We start from the raw sequence: 16,354 nt of genomic DNA on the forward strand, positions 1-16,354 counted from the left end.
ACCCATTCCCAGGTTGCTGGGATATTACAATTGCATAATGACTCTCATATACAGCGGACTGCCAGTACTAGTGCTGCTCTACCTTTTGGTGAACTGGGCGAGCACCAGCGGCCTAGTACATCCTGGTCTTTCCCATACCAGCACTTCAGAATCACTTGGTGATGTGGCGAGTCCCATAAGTGCAATACAAGCTGGTTCGGTGGCTAGCACAAGTAGTGTCCCGCAGCTATGAAGAATTCATACCTGTAGAGCCCCTGGTGTCCTTCCAGATGTGCTTGTGAATCCTGATTGGCAGCTCACAAATTCTGCAGCACTCTTACTTCCCCCATTCACTGCCCAACGCAGAATTCAGGTGGAAACAGCAAATTTAACTACTCCGCTTGGTTTTTTGGAGCTGTTTTTCACGGAAGATCTGTATGCATTGATTATGGATGAAACCAATTTATATGCACAACAGTTTATCGCTGCCAACCCAAATTCAAACCTTGCCAGACCATTTGCATGGAAACCCATTACGGTTTCTGAATTTAAAGTTTTTTTGGGCCTAACCTTTAACATGGGCATTACTAAAAAAAATTAGTTGTGGTTGTATTGGTCCACAGATCAAATTCATCATATGTCCGTGTTCTCTGCTGCCATGGCCAGGCATAGATATGAGAATATAATAAGATTTATGCATTTCAATGACAATGTACTCTGTCGTCCTTGGGGTGATCCTAAATTTGACCAGCTCCACAAAATTCGGCCCCTCATAATTCACCTTAACCAAAAATTTGCAGATGTCTATTCTCCCCAGCAAAACATCTGTGTTCTTGAGGCCGCTTTGCATTCAAACAATTTCTCCCCAGCAAGCATGCCAGATATGAGGTCAAGATGTATAGGACCTGTGAGAAGGCAAAAGGCTATACAACTAAGTTTTGGATTTATGAGGGAAAAGATAGACGCGTGGAGCCCCCCCGATAGTTTTGGACTTGGTGTCATACTTTTTCCATATGGGGTACCACTTATACGTGGACAATTTTTTATTCAAACGTGCCACTATTTAGACATTTGTACAATCTTGTGGCACCGTGTAACCTAATCACTGTGGCTTCCCCCAACGGCTTGTAAATACCTGTCTTAGAAAGGGGGAAAAAGCCTGCTTGAGAAATGATGAATTGCTTGCAGTGAAGTGCAAGGACAAATGGGATGTTTTCATCCTGTCTTCCATTCACGCAGAAACGACCACCCAAATTGCCACGGCAGCTGGTGTTGTTGAGAAGCCCCTCTGTGTCCACGATTATAACCTTAATATGGGAGGGGTGCATTTCAACGACCAGATGATGAAGCCGTACTTAGTTTCCCAAAAAGCCAGACGCTGGCACAAAAAAGTGTCTGTTTATTTATTTCAATTGGCTCTATATAACGCTTTTGTGCTTTACAAAGCAACTGGACGTAGTGGATCCTTCCTAAAATTTCAGGAAGAGATCATCACGGCCCTTTTGTATCCAGAAGGTGCTATGGCCCAAACCCCCAACCTAAATGCAGTTAGCCGGCTGCATAAGAGGCAATTTCATTCCTGGTACCCCAACCCAAAGGACACCCCAAAAAAGATGTGTCTGTAGCAGACACAGAATTAGACATGACGCATGCTTTTTATGTCCCTCCCTATCCTGGCCACCCTGGTCTCTGCCTCAAGGACTGCTTCCGTCGCTACCACACACTAGTGGAGTATTAGTATAGGGTACAGCACGGCACAGTTCAGGGCATGTATTTGCACATTGTCTCGAAAAATGTTAAGTATTCAGGAAACTGGCTATCACATTTTGAGAGACCCTACAATATGGATAAAGTTAAAGTTAAAAAAAAATAAAAAATAATTTAAAAAACATAGAAAATAAAAAAATTTAAAAAACCAAAAATAGTTGTAGTTTTTTTGTTGTCAAGTTACTTTTATACCGTTACGGTTTTACTGTTACAAATTTATTGTTATTGTCTTATTGTTAACCATTGCTGTTTTCTTTGCAGGAATGCCATTCAGCTGCAATGCCGATCTGTTTATTCTGATAGCAACAGGGTCTTGCTTTCAGAATATACATAAGTAAGTGTGTGCAGCGCTGTTGAATGAGATTTTTCATCCACAGTTAAAAAAAGAGCATATATGCCCAAGCATGGGGGCCTGGGGTGGCCAGTGGGTGGATGGTTCGGCATAGATTTTTTCATCCACATTGATTGATGTAAATAGAGGACTCTGTTAGGTTCTTTTTTTTTTTTCGTACATCTCACGGCTGAACAACAAAAAAAGAACATTCCATGTGTGCCCACCATTAGAAGTGGATTTATGCAGGGCTGTATATGCTAATGGTTGGCATACTGTACACTTTTTCTGGCAGAGATTTCTTCTCTTTTTTTCATTCAGCCCACAGGCTGCATAAAAAAAAAAAGAACATAGTATATATACCCAACAAGGACCAGCGACGTACTGATATAATCCTGGTATAATTTTTTTCAGGCAGTGATCGGTTTTCATGTAAAAGCAATCCTAGTGGCTAATTAGCTGCAGGATTGCTTTTACAAGCAGCAGGAGAAGATTTCCCTCCCCCCCCCTCCCGTTGCCTTTCACAGCCTTCTCGGTCAGTCCCGTGCCAATGGGGGAACCTGAGAATGCAGCCAGTGTTTCTGTTTTCTTTTTTTGTATTTCAAAACCTTGTGAGAAAAAATGAGATCTGCAAAACACTCAACATGCCTCCTATTAAATTCCTTGGGGTGTCTATTTTCCAAAAAGGGGTCATTTGGGGGGGGGTTTGGTGCTATCCTGGCATTTCATGGCCTCCGAAACTGTGATAGGTAGTGAGGATGTGAAATGAGGAAGTTACACACCTTCAGACTTTCAAGGTGGTCATTGGATTTTGGGCTCCTGTGTGTGGCTACACTCCCAAAAAGTCTTGCACAAATGGTATCCTCATACTCGGTAGAAGTAGCAGAATGTAATTTGGGGTGTAATTGCACATATACCCATGGAATGTGTGAGCAATATATCATTTTTTGTGTACAAAAAAAGACAATATTCCCATTTCCCAAAAACGTGTGGAAAAAAATAAATCTTCCATGGACTCAACATGCCTCTCAGCAGATAACTTAGGGTGTCTACTTTCTGAAAAGGAGTCATTTGGGGGTGTTTGTACTGTCCTGGTATTTTAGCACCTCAAGAAATGTGATGGGCAGTCAGAAAGTAAAAGCTGTGTAAATTACAGTATCTATGCCAGGGGTCCGGTCACAAAAATTTTCTTCTGGACGAGGTCTGAATAGGGTGTGCCTGTCAGTGTGCCCCCTTACATTAGGTGTCGCCATCAGAGTACAACTTTACATTATGTATTACCATCACATCAGGTGTGCCCATCAGAGTGCTCCTTTACATCAGTTGTCCCCATCAGAGTGCCCCATTACATCAGGTATCCCCATCAGATTGCCACCTTACATCTGGTATTCCCGTCAGAGTGCCCCCTTACACTCAAAGTACCCCTTTCTATCATATTTCCCCATCAGAGTGCCCCTTTACATCATATTCCCCATCAGAGTGCCTCTTTCCACAGTATGTGCCCATTTGTGCCCCCTTAACATAAAATGTGCCCATCAGAGTACCCCTTAACATAAAATAAGGGCCATGCTGATGGGCACATTTTATGTTAAGGGGCACTCTGATGAGCACATTTATATTAAGGGGCACACTGATGGATACATTTTATGTTAAGGGGCACTAAGATAGGCACATTCTATGTTGTGCCCATCAGAGTGCCCCTTAACATTCAACGTGCCCATCAGAATGCCCCTGTAAGACTACACCCTATCTTGAGGGCAAACAGGAGCTGTGCTGAAATCCTTGCTGGACGCTAGTGTACAGGCAGGGAGCAGGAGTCGGCGAGACAGCGAGCTGAAAGGGGCGGGGCGCACACGTCATGTCATGTTGCTGTGACGACCGCCATGCTCAGCGGTGGATCTGTCATTGCGGGCTGGCAGTCCAGCCGGCAGCGCTTCTGGGGCCTTTCACGACCTCCATTTAGTGACCGCTGATCTATACCATAGTTTGTAGATGCTATAACTTTCACACAAACCAATTAATATACAGTTATATGGTTTTTGTTTACCACGGATATGTAGCAAAATACATTTCGGCCTAAATTTATGACGAAACTTTAGTTTTTTTGGATTTTTTTTTATAACAGAGATGAGAAAATATTTTTTTGTTCTCAAAATTGTCGGTCTTTTTTTGTTTGTAGTGCAAAAAAAAACCCAGAGGCTATCAAATACCACCAAAAGAAAGCTCTACTTGTGTGAAAAAAGGACATAAATGTCATTTATGTACAGTATTGCATGACCGCGTAATTGTCAGTTAAACTAGCGCAGCGCCGTATAGCAAAAAATGGCGTGAATTCCAATATCTATACCACCATTTGTAGACGCTATAACTTTCACACAAACCAATTAATATGCAGTTATTGGGATTTTTTCTTATCAAAGACATATAGCAAAATACATTTTAGCCTAAATTTATGATAAAAAATATCCAATAAACTCAAATTTCATGACAGAAATGAGAAAATATCGGGGAGGGGGGGTTTCAAAATTTTCGGTCTTTTTTTGTTTATAGTGCAAAAATAAACCCCAGAGGCGATCAAATACCACCAAAATAAAGCTCTATTTGTGTGAATAAAGGACATAAATTACATTTATATATAGTATTGCATGACCATGCAATTGTCAGTTAAACTAGCGCAGTCCTATATATCAAAAAAATGGCGTAAATTGCAGTATCTATACCATAGTTTGTAGACGCTATAACATTCATACAAAGCAATCAATATACACTTATTGGGATTTTTTTTACCAAAAACATGTAGCAGTTTTTTTTAATTTTCAATCTTTTTTTGTTTATAGCGCAAAAAATAAAAAACGCACAGGTGATCAAATAGCACCGAAAGAAAGCTCTACTTGTGTGAAAAAAGGAGATAATTTTTGCTTGGGTACACCATTGCATGACAGCACAATTACCAGTAGAAATAGTGCAGCGCTGAATAGCAAAAAAAGGCCTGGTCAGGAAGGGGGGGTAAATCCTCAGGAGGGCAAGTGGCTAACGTGGCCCTCAGTTAAGGAATGTAATTATTGTAATGTGCATGTGATAGAAATGTTTCATCTTGAATTAGAACTTTTGTGGCCATGAACATTCAATCTTTTGAACAATTATGTAAGGTATATGAGAGAATAATACGTAAATGAATTTATAAATAGATTCTGATAGATATATATATATATATATATATATATATATATATTACATCCCCATTATCATATGATGTATATATACAGTAAATCATTATTTACATTATTCTGTTGATTTCGTAAGCATTAAAAGAAACCTGTTTAAACACATTTGGGAATCCATTCAAGTAACAAGTATGGACAAAATTAGTTGACTCAATGAGAGCATTTGTTGAATGCTCTGACAAATGATTTTTCAAAATTTCGTATAATCATTTGAATGCAAAATCCAACCGTGTACGACTAACTTTATGCTGTGACAAGAACTAGTAAACTGCAATTGTGGAGCACCAGAAGCAGCAAACAAGGGTACATAAAATGACAAATATTGCTGTCTCTATGTATGTATTCACTTGAAGGAGAAAAAAATAAGCATTAAGGCTAGGTTTACAATAGTGCAGGCTGTGGGAAGGCGTGGAATTGCATGCCTTCCCACATCAAAAACGGGCTGCAGCTTAGATGTGTAGAGGTACCATTAATCCTAAAGGCATGCATACACGCTTGAAACTGCACTACATTATGTGGTTTCATGGTGGCTGCAATTCTTGAAAAGGTGTAGGAACCTTTCCCCTGCATTTTCATTAGGTACATCAGCCCATTCAAATGAATATGCTGCTGTGCCTGAGCAAAGGTGACCGCTGGGAAACTGCGTAGATGTGAGCCAAGCCTTAAAATCTGCTGTCATACAAGGAATTACTGTATGTTCACAAAGGTGAATGCCAGCTCCTGGAGATCTCTTTTGTTTGCAACTTACTGGTTCACTGAGCACCGGTAGTAAAGCTTTGGCTTTACTCCAGAGCTCCAAGAGGAGAGATATGGCTCTGATACACAACCCACCCCTGCACTTCCCACCCCTCCTCTCTCCTGCCCATTCACAAAAGGATTTGCATTCTGTGACTGGGCAAGGGCAGAGGAGGGGTGGGAGGTGCAGCTGCATTGTAGGAGACCCATATCTCTCCTCCCAGTATCCTGGAGTATAGTGAAAGCTATAATATTGTCTATACTATTGGCGCTCAGTGAACTAGTAAACTGTAACACAGAGAGCTCCAGGAGGTTTCATACACCTCTATGAACCATATTCCTGCAAACAACACTATGGCTGCTGTGATAGCTATTCTATCGGCGCTCAGTGAAACAGTAAATTGCAAAAAAACAAGGAGAGAGCGTCAGAAGGTGACATACACCTTGTTGCACTGAACTTCTTGTATGTTAAAAACATATTTTTCTCTTGGACTTTTTCACTATATATAAAAACTATATTCTATTTAATTGCTGCCCTATAGCAGAACTACTACTACAGAGCGGCAGGGCTGAGCAAAATCACGTATATATGTGTGATCTTGTATATTCGGGTAGGGGGGCCCGCTGTAGCCGCATGCACGCCCTACCCACATTGCCACTGGCAGTTACAGCTGTCGATCACTGGGTCCCAGCCGGAGATTCCCCGCCAGCACCCGGCGATCACTGAGGAACACTGACGGAGGAAAGGTCTGTATGTAAACAATACAGATCTCTCCCCTGTCAGCTCCAGCACGCTGCTTTGTATTGCTCTGCATAACAGAGCAGAGCATTACAAAGCAGCGTGCATACACAGCACACATTTAACCCTTTGCTCAGCCTAGATGGTAACCCCTTCCTGCCCAATGTCATTAGTAGAGTGTCAGTGCTTTTTAATAGCACTGATCACAGTATTAGTGTCACTGGGGATGTCAGTGACAGTTAGTCAGTTCCCACCCAGTGTCAGAATGCCCACCGCAGTCCCACAGTCCAGCTATAAGTCGCTGATAGCCCCATTAGTAGTACAAAAAAAAATTCCATTACATATACCCCCATTTGTAGATGTTATAACTTTCACGTAAAACAATTAATTTACACGTATTGGGCCTAAATTTATGACAAAATTAGATTTTTTTTAATTTTTACTGGATATGTTCTATAGCAAAAAGTCAAAAATATTGTTTGTTTGTTTTTTCACAATTGTTAGTCTTTTTTTTTTTTTTTTTTAAAGTGCAAAAAATAAAAATCGCACAGGCAATCAAATACCACCAAAAGAAAGCTCCATTTGTGGGGAAAAAGGACATAAATTTAATTTGGGTGCAGCACTGCATGACCACGCAATTGTCAGTTAAAGTATCGCAAAAAATAGCCTGGTCAGGAAGGGGGGTAAATACTCTGGAGGGCAAGCGGTTAAAGCAGCATTGCTCCAAACATTTCAAACAGCCCTCAAATTTTTAAGCATTTGGTGGTCAAAGTTACACATGAATATAATTTGCCACATAAGACAGGCTATAGATAATGCATTTTGTTTCGTTCAACCAGTGAGTTAAACGGAAAAAAAAAATTACATTCCCCCATCAACACACTTGGTGTTGATGAAGGAATCCCTTTGTGGTACAGTTGTATTCTGGCAGCGGGGAGAGTTCCATGCCGTCAGAATACAATGATCAGTGTTGCAGATTATAGCTGGCAGCACCAATCAGGTGAAAAAAAAGACAGGCTGGATGTACAAAGTTGATGGACTGAAATTTGGCTGGTTCCTGCAGAAATGACTGAATTTCAATCCATCTTTGGCTGGCGTATTTTGACCAGAATACAGGCACTATAAAGTTCAGCAAGATTACTATGTTAAGGAGTGGTCTTTGGCTTACAGTATACTATACTGAAACATTTCTTTTCCTGTTCATAAACCCTACAGCAGAGTCACTGGGAATAATTTATGAAGATAAACAGAACAATTGGGTGGAGGCGTGGACACTTTATGTCTCAAGGACAAACATACTATTTAAGGCACCACTAATGCAGGCCATAGACGGGTAGTTTATCGGCCGAACGCCGTTAGTGGGGCCAGCCTGTCGGCCGTTTTTCACGGATTTTCTCATTTAGTATTATCGGTCGCGCTGCCAGCAACAACCAATTTTTCCATTTATCAGCCGAAAATGCGGCCGATAAACGATCTGTCTATGGCCAGCCTAAGCCCCCCAAAAAATGATATTAAAGTGAATATTGCATCAAACACAACAATGAGTAAAAATAAAACCAAACAGAGCATGAATAGTAAACATTCTAACAATTATACTTGAACTGAAGTGAGCATATATTTAAATCTGTGCACTATTACAATTAGTGAAAAAAGTCCAAATACTTCCATATGAAGTCCAGTGTGATAATGCTATACAGCATTTTTATCGTGCACACTCCTTCACTGTGAAATCTTCCACCATTCCACCATGCTCAAATGCAAACAAAGGCTTACCAAAACACCATGACCCTCTGTATATGAATGGTCATGATAAGCATGTACAGATATCTCCAAATGGCTCCTCTCCTCCTTTGTGCCCAGAATAACCAACACCAATTCAGGTGTAATAAGGGTATATGTTTAAAAACAAATAAGCCCGCAATTATTATTTATTTCAGGTACTTATATAGCGCTGTCAATTTATGCAGCGCTTTTACATATACAGTTGTGACCAAAATTATTCAACCCCCACTGAAATTGAGTGTTTTGGCCAGTTTGACATTGCTTTTGATCATTCAGTCATCTTGCTTACATTTACATTAAAGAGGCACTTGTAGGTCAGACAAATATAACATAACAGTTATAATGAAATAACCACAAATGTCTTTTCTGTGCTCACAGCATTATCAGTTTTATTCAACCCCCAAGTGACATTCAATCTTAGTACTTAGTACAGCATCCTTTTACAGTTATAACAGCTTTTAAACGTGAAGCATAGCTTGACACAAGTGTCTTGCAGCGATCTACGGGTATCTTCGCCCATTCTTCATGGGCAAAGGCCTCCAGTTCAGTCACATTCTTAGGCTTGCGCACTGCAACTGCTTTCTTTAAGTCCCACCAGAGGTTCTCAATCGGATTTAAGTCTGGTGACTGCGATGGCCACTCCAAAATGTTCCAGCCTTTCCTCTGCAACCATGCTCTAGTGGACTTGGAGGTATGCTTGGGATCATTGTCCTGTTGAAAGGTCCAACGTCTCCCAAGCCTCAGGTGTGTGACGGACTGCATCACGTTTCCATCCAATATCTCCTGGTACTGAAGAGAATTCATGGTACCTTGCACACGCTGAAGCTTCCCTGTACCTGCAGAAGCAAAACAGCCCCAAAGCATGATTGACCCTCCACCATGCTTCACAGTAGGCAAGGTGTTCTTTTCATCATAGGCCTTGTTCTTCCTCCTCCAAACATAGCGTTGATCCATGGGCCCAAACAGTTCTAATTTTGTTTCATCAGTCCACAGAACACTATCCCACAACTTTTGTGGTTTGTCCACATGGCTTTTGGCATACTGCAGTCGACTCTTCTTATTCTTTGGAGACAGCAAGGGGGTACGCCTGGGAGTTCTGGCACGGAGGCCTTCATTACGCAGTGTGCGTCTTATTGTCTGGGCTGAAACTTCTGTACCCACATCTGACAAATCTTTTCTCAGTTCCTCAGCAGTCACACGGGGACTTCTCTCCACTCTACGCTTCAGGTAGCGCACAGCAGTCGAAGTCAGCATCTTCTTTCTGCCACGACCAGGTAGCGTTTCAACAGTGCCCTTTGCCTTGAATTTGCGAATGATGCTTCCTAAGGTGTCTCTTGGTATGTTTAACATCTTTGCAATCTTCTTATAGCCATTGCCCTTCCTGTGAAGAGAAATCACCTCTTCTCTTGTCTTCCTGGACCATTCTCTTGCCTTCACCATGTTTGTAACCACACCAGTAAATGTCTAGAAGGAGCTGAGTATCACAGTCATTTTAAAGCTGCCTAATTGGTGCTTATTATGCTTGATTGCTGCTCGGTGACATCCACAGGTGTTTTCAATACCTGATGGAAAGCACCTGTATGAACCTCTGTTCTTCAGAGTGGTAGTCTTTAAGGGGTTGAATAATTGTGGCAATGAAGAAACCACATAAGAACCATTTACTACTGTATTACATAAACAATTGATGTCATTTTAGTTGCATTTGGGTAGTTACAACGTCCTTGTAGGATTTGATTCTGAATACAATTCCAAATGTACACTATAGTCCCTAAACCCCTTTACAGCATTGGGGGTTGAATAATTTTGGTCACAACTGTATATTGTACATTCACATCAGTCCCTAACCCTCAAGGGGCATACAATCTAAGGTCCCTAACTCACATTGATACATATACATACTAGGGCCAATTTAGACAGGAGCCAATTCACCTACCAGCATGTCTTTGGAGTGTGGGAGGAAACCGGAGTATCCGGAGGAAACCCACACAGGCACAGGGAGAACATGCAAACTCCAGGCAGGTGGTGCTGTGGTTGGGATTTGAACCAACGACTCTAGTACTGCCAGGCGGAAGTGCTTACCATTTAGCTACTGTGCTGCCCGCAATAGTGTGAAATCCTTTAAAACCGCATTTATTAAATGTGCAAATACACTCACATGTTAATAAATTATATCGGCACTTTAAAGGTTAGTTCAGCTGGCATCCAGCATGAAACAGTACAGATTGGCGTGCTCACATCAAGAGGTGAAGAAATAACATTAAAAGAAATTAGAAATTAAAAATATAGGTTAAAGGTAAAAAATAAAAAACATTTAAAAAAAAAAATACAAACAGTACAAATATAGTATCACACAATATCACATAATCAGAAGGATTTGTTTGGATATAAACAAATGCTATTGTATGATGTTCAATAAATCTCCATACATCAGCTAATATTAAGCACTTAGCGCCAGCGTGTCCCCGCCCTTTAAGGGGTTTGTGACACTGGAAGATGGGGTGGGATTTAGGGTCATGTGACCATCATGATTGGCTGTCACAGCAGTCACATGATCGGAAAGCTCCCAATCACAAGGAGTGATCGGGACCTTTCCGTGAGGTGCCAGTAAATGTGCAGAGAGCGTGCAGGGCGTACACTCTCAGCACGTTTGTTTACATTGGGTACGCAAATATGCAGCCTCTCGTCATCAAGGCCCAGCCTAAGAAGCAGCATATTTGAGTACTGTCGGTGCCAAGGAGTTAATAAACACATTAATGTCCCACTCAGCATTAAAGAATATGTAAAACATTTCATATTCCTGCTGTACCATGTACTTGTATGAAAAAGTATCCTATTCTCTTTGTATTACTTCCTTTGTGTGCAATTCCTGGTGATCCTGCCAGCCCCTCTGCTTTCCTATTAAAAACTAACCACACTAGGCATAAGAGCCCAGTGTGGTCACTTTCCTAACGCAGCTGGAACTCGGTCTGCTCTCTTCCAATGATCAGACTTGTGCTCAAACTCCTCCCACCCTTGCAAAACTATTCACTGAGAAGACCAGTGTGTTGCTGTTTCTCCTCCCCTAGCTGAGAACAGAGGGTATGTGATCACTTATAAATATGTTGAAAAAAAGGGTATTTATAATATTTATTATAGGTATACACACCTTCAAATATGTGAGTCTACATGACACCAATGGCTTCAGATAGTGATCCACATATTTACCTATCCTGGCTGTGATAAAACCTAGATCACTAGTAAATCAGGTGGTCAGGAGGTTTGGTTTGGTCCTTATGAATCTTAGGTAAGTAGTACATAACAAGTAGTCAATAGGCCAAAGGGACATAATAAGTGTAGTACCCTCCAGGTCAGAGTAGGCTGCTAGGCAAGTTTAGTGTACCTCCACTGTAATCAGTAGAGCAGGAGTGGATTGCTTAGGGCTGCTCAGTGTTTCACAGGTTGATGCTCTGCTACTTCCTCTGGTCTTCTAGAGATTTCTAGAACATAGTGGGAGGGAGGACAGAGTCTGCAGCCTAAATATTTATGGGACTCTGCCCAATCCCTCAGGGGGTGTGCTCAGATGGTGGTGGGAGGGCCTATAAATAGGCTGAGGCCCAAGCAGCAAAGGGGAGAGTTCCTAGGTCCAGTTCTGCAGGCGTAGACCTCTTTTGAGGGGCTCTGCCCCTTGGGCAGAAGTCTGGAAGCAAGCCAGCCTGTAGGCACAACGAGGTACCAGCTAGGCATAGCTGGGGAGTAAGTCCATTCCAAGTATCTAGTTGGGTCAGGAAAAAGGTCAGAGGATAGAGCTGAAAGGAAGCTATGGGAGAGAGCCCAAGTTGTCCAGAGGAGGTGTGGGTCTCCCTCTCTAGGAAGAGCCTGGATGGTATTGTCTGGAAGTAATTGATGATCCTGAGTACAAGACCCTAGTGTTGCAAGTGTGAAGGTGTGGTGCCTTGAGACTCTGGGTAGACTACAGGTCACAGACAACTTAGAGATCCTGTGGGACATTACTTTGTGAAAGTGCAGCCAGAAGATGTACAAGTACAGCTAGCAGAGTTGAGCAGAACAGCCAGAAGTTAAAGGGTAACTCCACTTTTGTGGGAAAAAAATAGCATATACAATTGCAAAACAAGTCATATTGTAATTTAATTTTATTACATAAATCTTTCCTTTTCAATCAGCAGGTATTTAATTCACTGTAAAATGCAATGCAATATTGCTACCTGGAGGTATTCTGTATGCAGAATGTGTACAGCACGCCCCCCAGCAACTCCTTGTGTGATTGGCTCACAGATTTTACCAGAAGTCTGCACTAAGATACAAGTCAGGTTTCAAACATCTACTGCAACATAAATGTAATTTTTGGTGAGATACTCCTGAAGGGAAATCCCATCTAAAGAGATGCAAACCCAGCAATTTTCCTCATTAGAACCCTGCAGGTTCAGCAGCTGATTGATAATTAGGACAAACTCCCATTCATTTTGCACATGAACACAGGAAAACATCCATCTCTTTCTTTAGAATAACAAAAGGCAGCAATTTGCAACAAAGTGTGTTAAAATTTTTGCAATGTACATTGCCTTGAAAAAGTATTCATACTCCTTGAAATTTTCCACATTTTGTCATGTTACAACCAAAATCGTAAATGTATTTTATGTTGATTTTATGTGAAAGACAAACACAAAGTGGCACATAAGGAAGGACAATGATAAATGCTTTTAAACATTTTTTACAAATAAATATGTGAAAAGTGTGGCATGCATTTGTATCCAGCCCCCTTGATTTAATACTTTGTAGAATCACCTTTTGCTGCAAATACAGCTGCAAGTCTTTTTGGGGATGTCTCTACGAGCTTTGCACATCTAGAGAGTGAGATTTTTGCCCATTCTTCTTTGCCAAACAGCTCAAGCTCTGTCAGATTGGATGGAGAGCATCTGTGAACAGCAATTTTCAAGTCTTGCCACAGATTCTCAATTGGATTTAGGTCTGGACTTTGACTGAGTCATTTTAACACATGAATATGATTTTATCTAAACCATTCCACTGTACCTCTGGCTGTATGTTTAGGGTCGTTGTCCTGCTGGAAGGTGAACCTCCTCCCCAGTCTCAAGTCTTTTGCAGACTCTAACAGGTTTCTTCTAAGATTGCCCTGTATTTGGATCCATCCATCTTCCCATCAACTCTGACCAGATTCCCTGTCCCTGCTGAAGAAAAGCATCCCTACAACATGATGCTGCCACCACCATGTTTCCCGGTGTTTTCAATGTGATGTGTAGTGTTAGTTTTCCACCACACATAGCATTTTGCTTTTAGGCCAAAAAGCTACATTTTGGTCTTATCTGACCAAAGCACTTTCTTCCACATGTTTGCTGTGTCCCCCTCATGGCTTCTCACAAACTGCAAATAAGAAATCTTATGGCTTTCTTTCAACAATGGCTTTCTTCTTGCCACTCTTCCAATAAGGCCAGATTTGTGGAGTGCTTGACTAATAGTTGTCCTGTGGACAGATTCTCCCACCTGAGCTGTGGATCTCTGCAGCTGCTCCAGAGTTACTATGGGCCTCTTGGCTGCTTCTCTGATTAATGCTTTCCTTGCCCGGCCCATCAGTTTAGGTGGACGGCCATGTCTTGGTAGGTTTGCAGCTGTGCCATACTCTTTCCATTTTCAGATGATGGATTGAACAGTGCTCCGTGAGATGTTCAAAGCTTGGGATATTTTTTAATAACCTAACCCTGCTTAAACTTCTCCACAATTTTATCCCTGACCTGTCTGGTGTGTTCCTTGGTCTTCATGATGCTGTTTGTTCACTAATGTTCTCTAACAAACCTCTGAGGGCTTCACAGAACAGCTGTATTTATACTGAGATTAAATGACACACAGGTAGACTCTATTTACTAATTAGGTGACTTCTAAGGGCAATTGGTTCCACTAGATTTTAGTTAGGGGTATCAGAGTAAAGGGGGCTGAATACAAATGCACACCACACTCTTCAGATATTTATTTGTAAAATATTTTGAAAACCATTTATCATTTTCCTTCATCTTCACAATTATGTGCCACTTTGTGTTGGTCTGTCACATAAAGTTTATGTTTTTGGTTGTAACATGACAAAACGTGGAAAATTTCAAGGGGTATGAATAGTTTTTCAAGACACTGTATATGGCTCACCCAGAGGGCAATGTTTTTTTCTCAACAAAAGTGGAGTTACGCTTTAAGCGATCCTCAAGTTGCACAGTTTTACAGTTTCGGGGTATCCCTTGCTTCCTATCCCTATCCAAGTTCTATTAACAGAAAGTGTGCATTCTTTTAGCTCTAGAGGGCTGTACAGTAGAGCGAGAGTTCTGTGCTCAGGAATCACAGGTATTTGACTACAGCTGTGGGCAGCAACCCATACAAATCAATGTAGGGCTGACAGAATCCATGGTTCTATGCCCATCCAAGCATTTACATCTGTATATGAATGGATGAGCAGCTCCAAATGCAAACTGCTTACATCCAGGGTCACTCCTCCTTCCTCGTATGCATGCAAACACTCAGATGTGCATAGAGCTGTGGCTGCCTTCCTTTGAATTGTACAGGCTGCTGTCCTTGGCTGTATGCAAACACCTGTGACACCCAGGCACATAAATCCATCTGCAGCTGTGTAAATGAGCCCAAAGGTGTCAACTTTAGACTATGAGATCATTGAGAGAAGCTTATTTTTACCACTTTGTTGATTAGCGTGAAAAAAGCTCCAATTACAATCCTTATTAAAAAGGCTATTTAGCAGTATTTAATTACCACATTGTTGAACACTAGAATTGTCCAGATTCTCAATAACAAAGAAAAAAGGTCCTGTAAGACTCTTTAAATCAAGGTACAAGTGTTCATTGTAGAAAACAGAGTCACCTACCACAAGGAGAGCTTCAGATAAAGTCTGAATAAAACACAGTTCAGTTGCAGACTCACTGCTGAAAATTATCAGATTGCATAATTGAATATACAGGTAAGTATCAGTTACATTTTCTTATTTCATTTATTACAATTCTGTTGACTGTGATTTATTTTGGCTGTCAAACTGCTTCCACTTGTTTCAAGTCTGAAATCACTATAGTGTGTTTCATATGCAGTATATGTATAAAAGGAATCATTATAGCGTAAAGTAATCGTATTAAAGTATGACATTTTAAAACATTTCTGTTGATAATTTGTACATATTTGTAAAAAGGAGCATGCTTGAGATATGTTGTAAATGGGACTAGCAATATTATCTTACTACAGATGTATGATCCTCATATCTTACTGAAAGTGTAATATACACAATACCTTACTGAAAGCATTTCTGTAGTATGTCATGATATGCAAGACCCACAATCTTCCGAGTAGCTAAATACCACTACACCAAAAAAATAAACTGAGCAGCTGAGAACTGCAATAGTCCTAAAGTGTTTACATACATTACAGAATGCTTGCATAGTCTGGCCAGGATTAGGGAACAATCATTAGAACTACCCCTATGCTTGCTGATTGATCGTAGATTAGGGAATATAGATCAGAGGGCCCTAAATGCCCTCTGTTATTTTTTTAAACCTATTACGGATTTGTGCATTTAGTTTTCTCCCTATTCTTTCCACATGCAAACATGCATGGTCGTCCTATAACAGAATAGGTAGCTGGCCAAAAGATATGACAAGAGAGTAACTGTACTTGCAGTTTACTAAACAGGAACAAAGTTAGAGTCAATAATGCAAAACATGGCCAGTATGGCAAACAGCATGCATATACTGCTGAATAATACAAAACAGATAATGAAAACTGCACAGACATGGACTCTTCACA

At 41.0% G+C, this 16,354-nt stretch overlaps 1 protein-coding gene across 2 annotated transcripts in view; it reads left to right on the plus strand.

Annotated features, from left to right (window-relative positions):
- The window catches only part of LOC149445686 (sulfotransferase 1 family member D1-like), a 108,106-nt gene that overhangs the window by 32,637 nt on the left and 59,115 nt on the right, over positions 1-16,354 (plus strand). The window contains exon 1 of one of the 2 annotated variants that reach the window (XM_089653605.1): positions 15,420-15,521. The exons of the other annotated variant lie outside the window; for it this stretch is intronic. The gene's annotated coding sequence lies outside the window, so the exon portion shown is untranslated. Of the gene's footprint in view, positions 1-15,419; positions 15,522-16,354 lie in introns of those variants that run through there. 2 annotated transcript variants of the gene reach the window in all.

This window comes from Staurois parvus, unplaced genomic scaffold (genome assembly GCF_062004578.1).
Source record: "Staurois parvus isolate SC_StPar_1 unplaced genomic scaffold, SC_StPar_1.0 ptg000715l, whole genome shotgun sequence".
NCBI lineage: Eukaryota > Metazoa > Chordata > Amphibia > Anura > Ranidae > Staurois > Staurois parvus.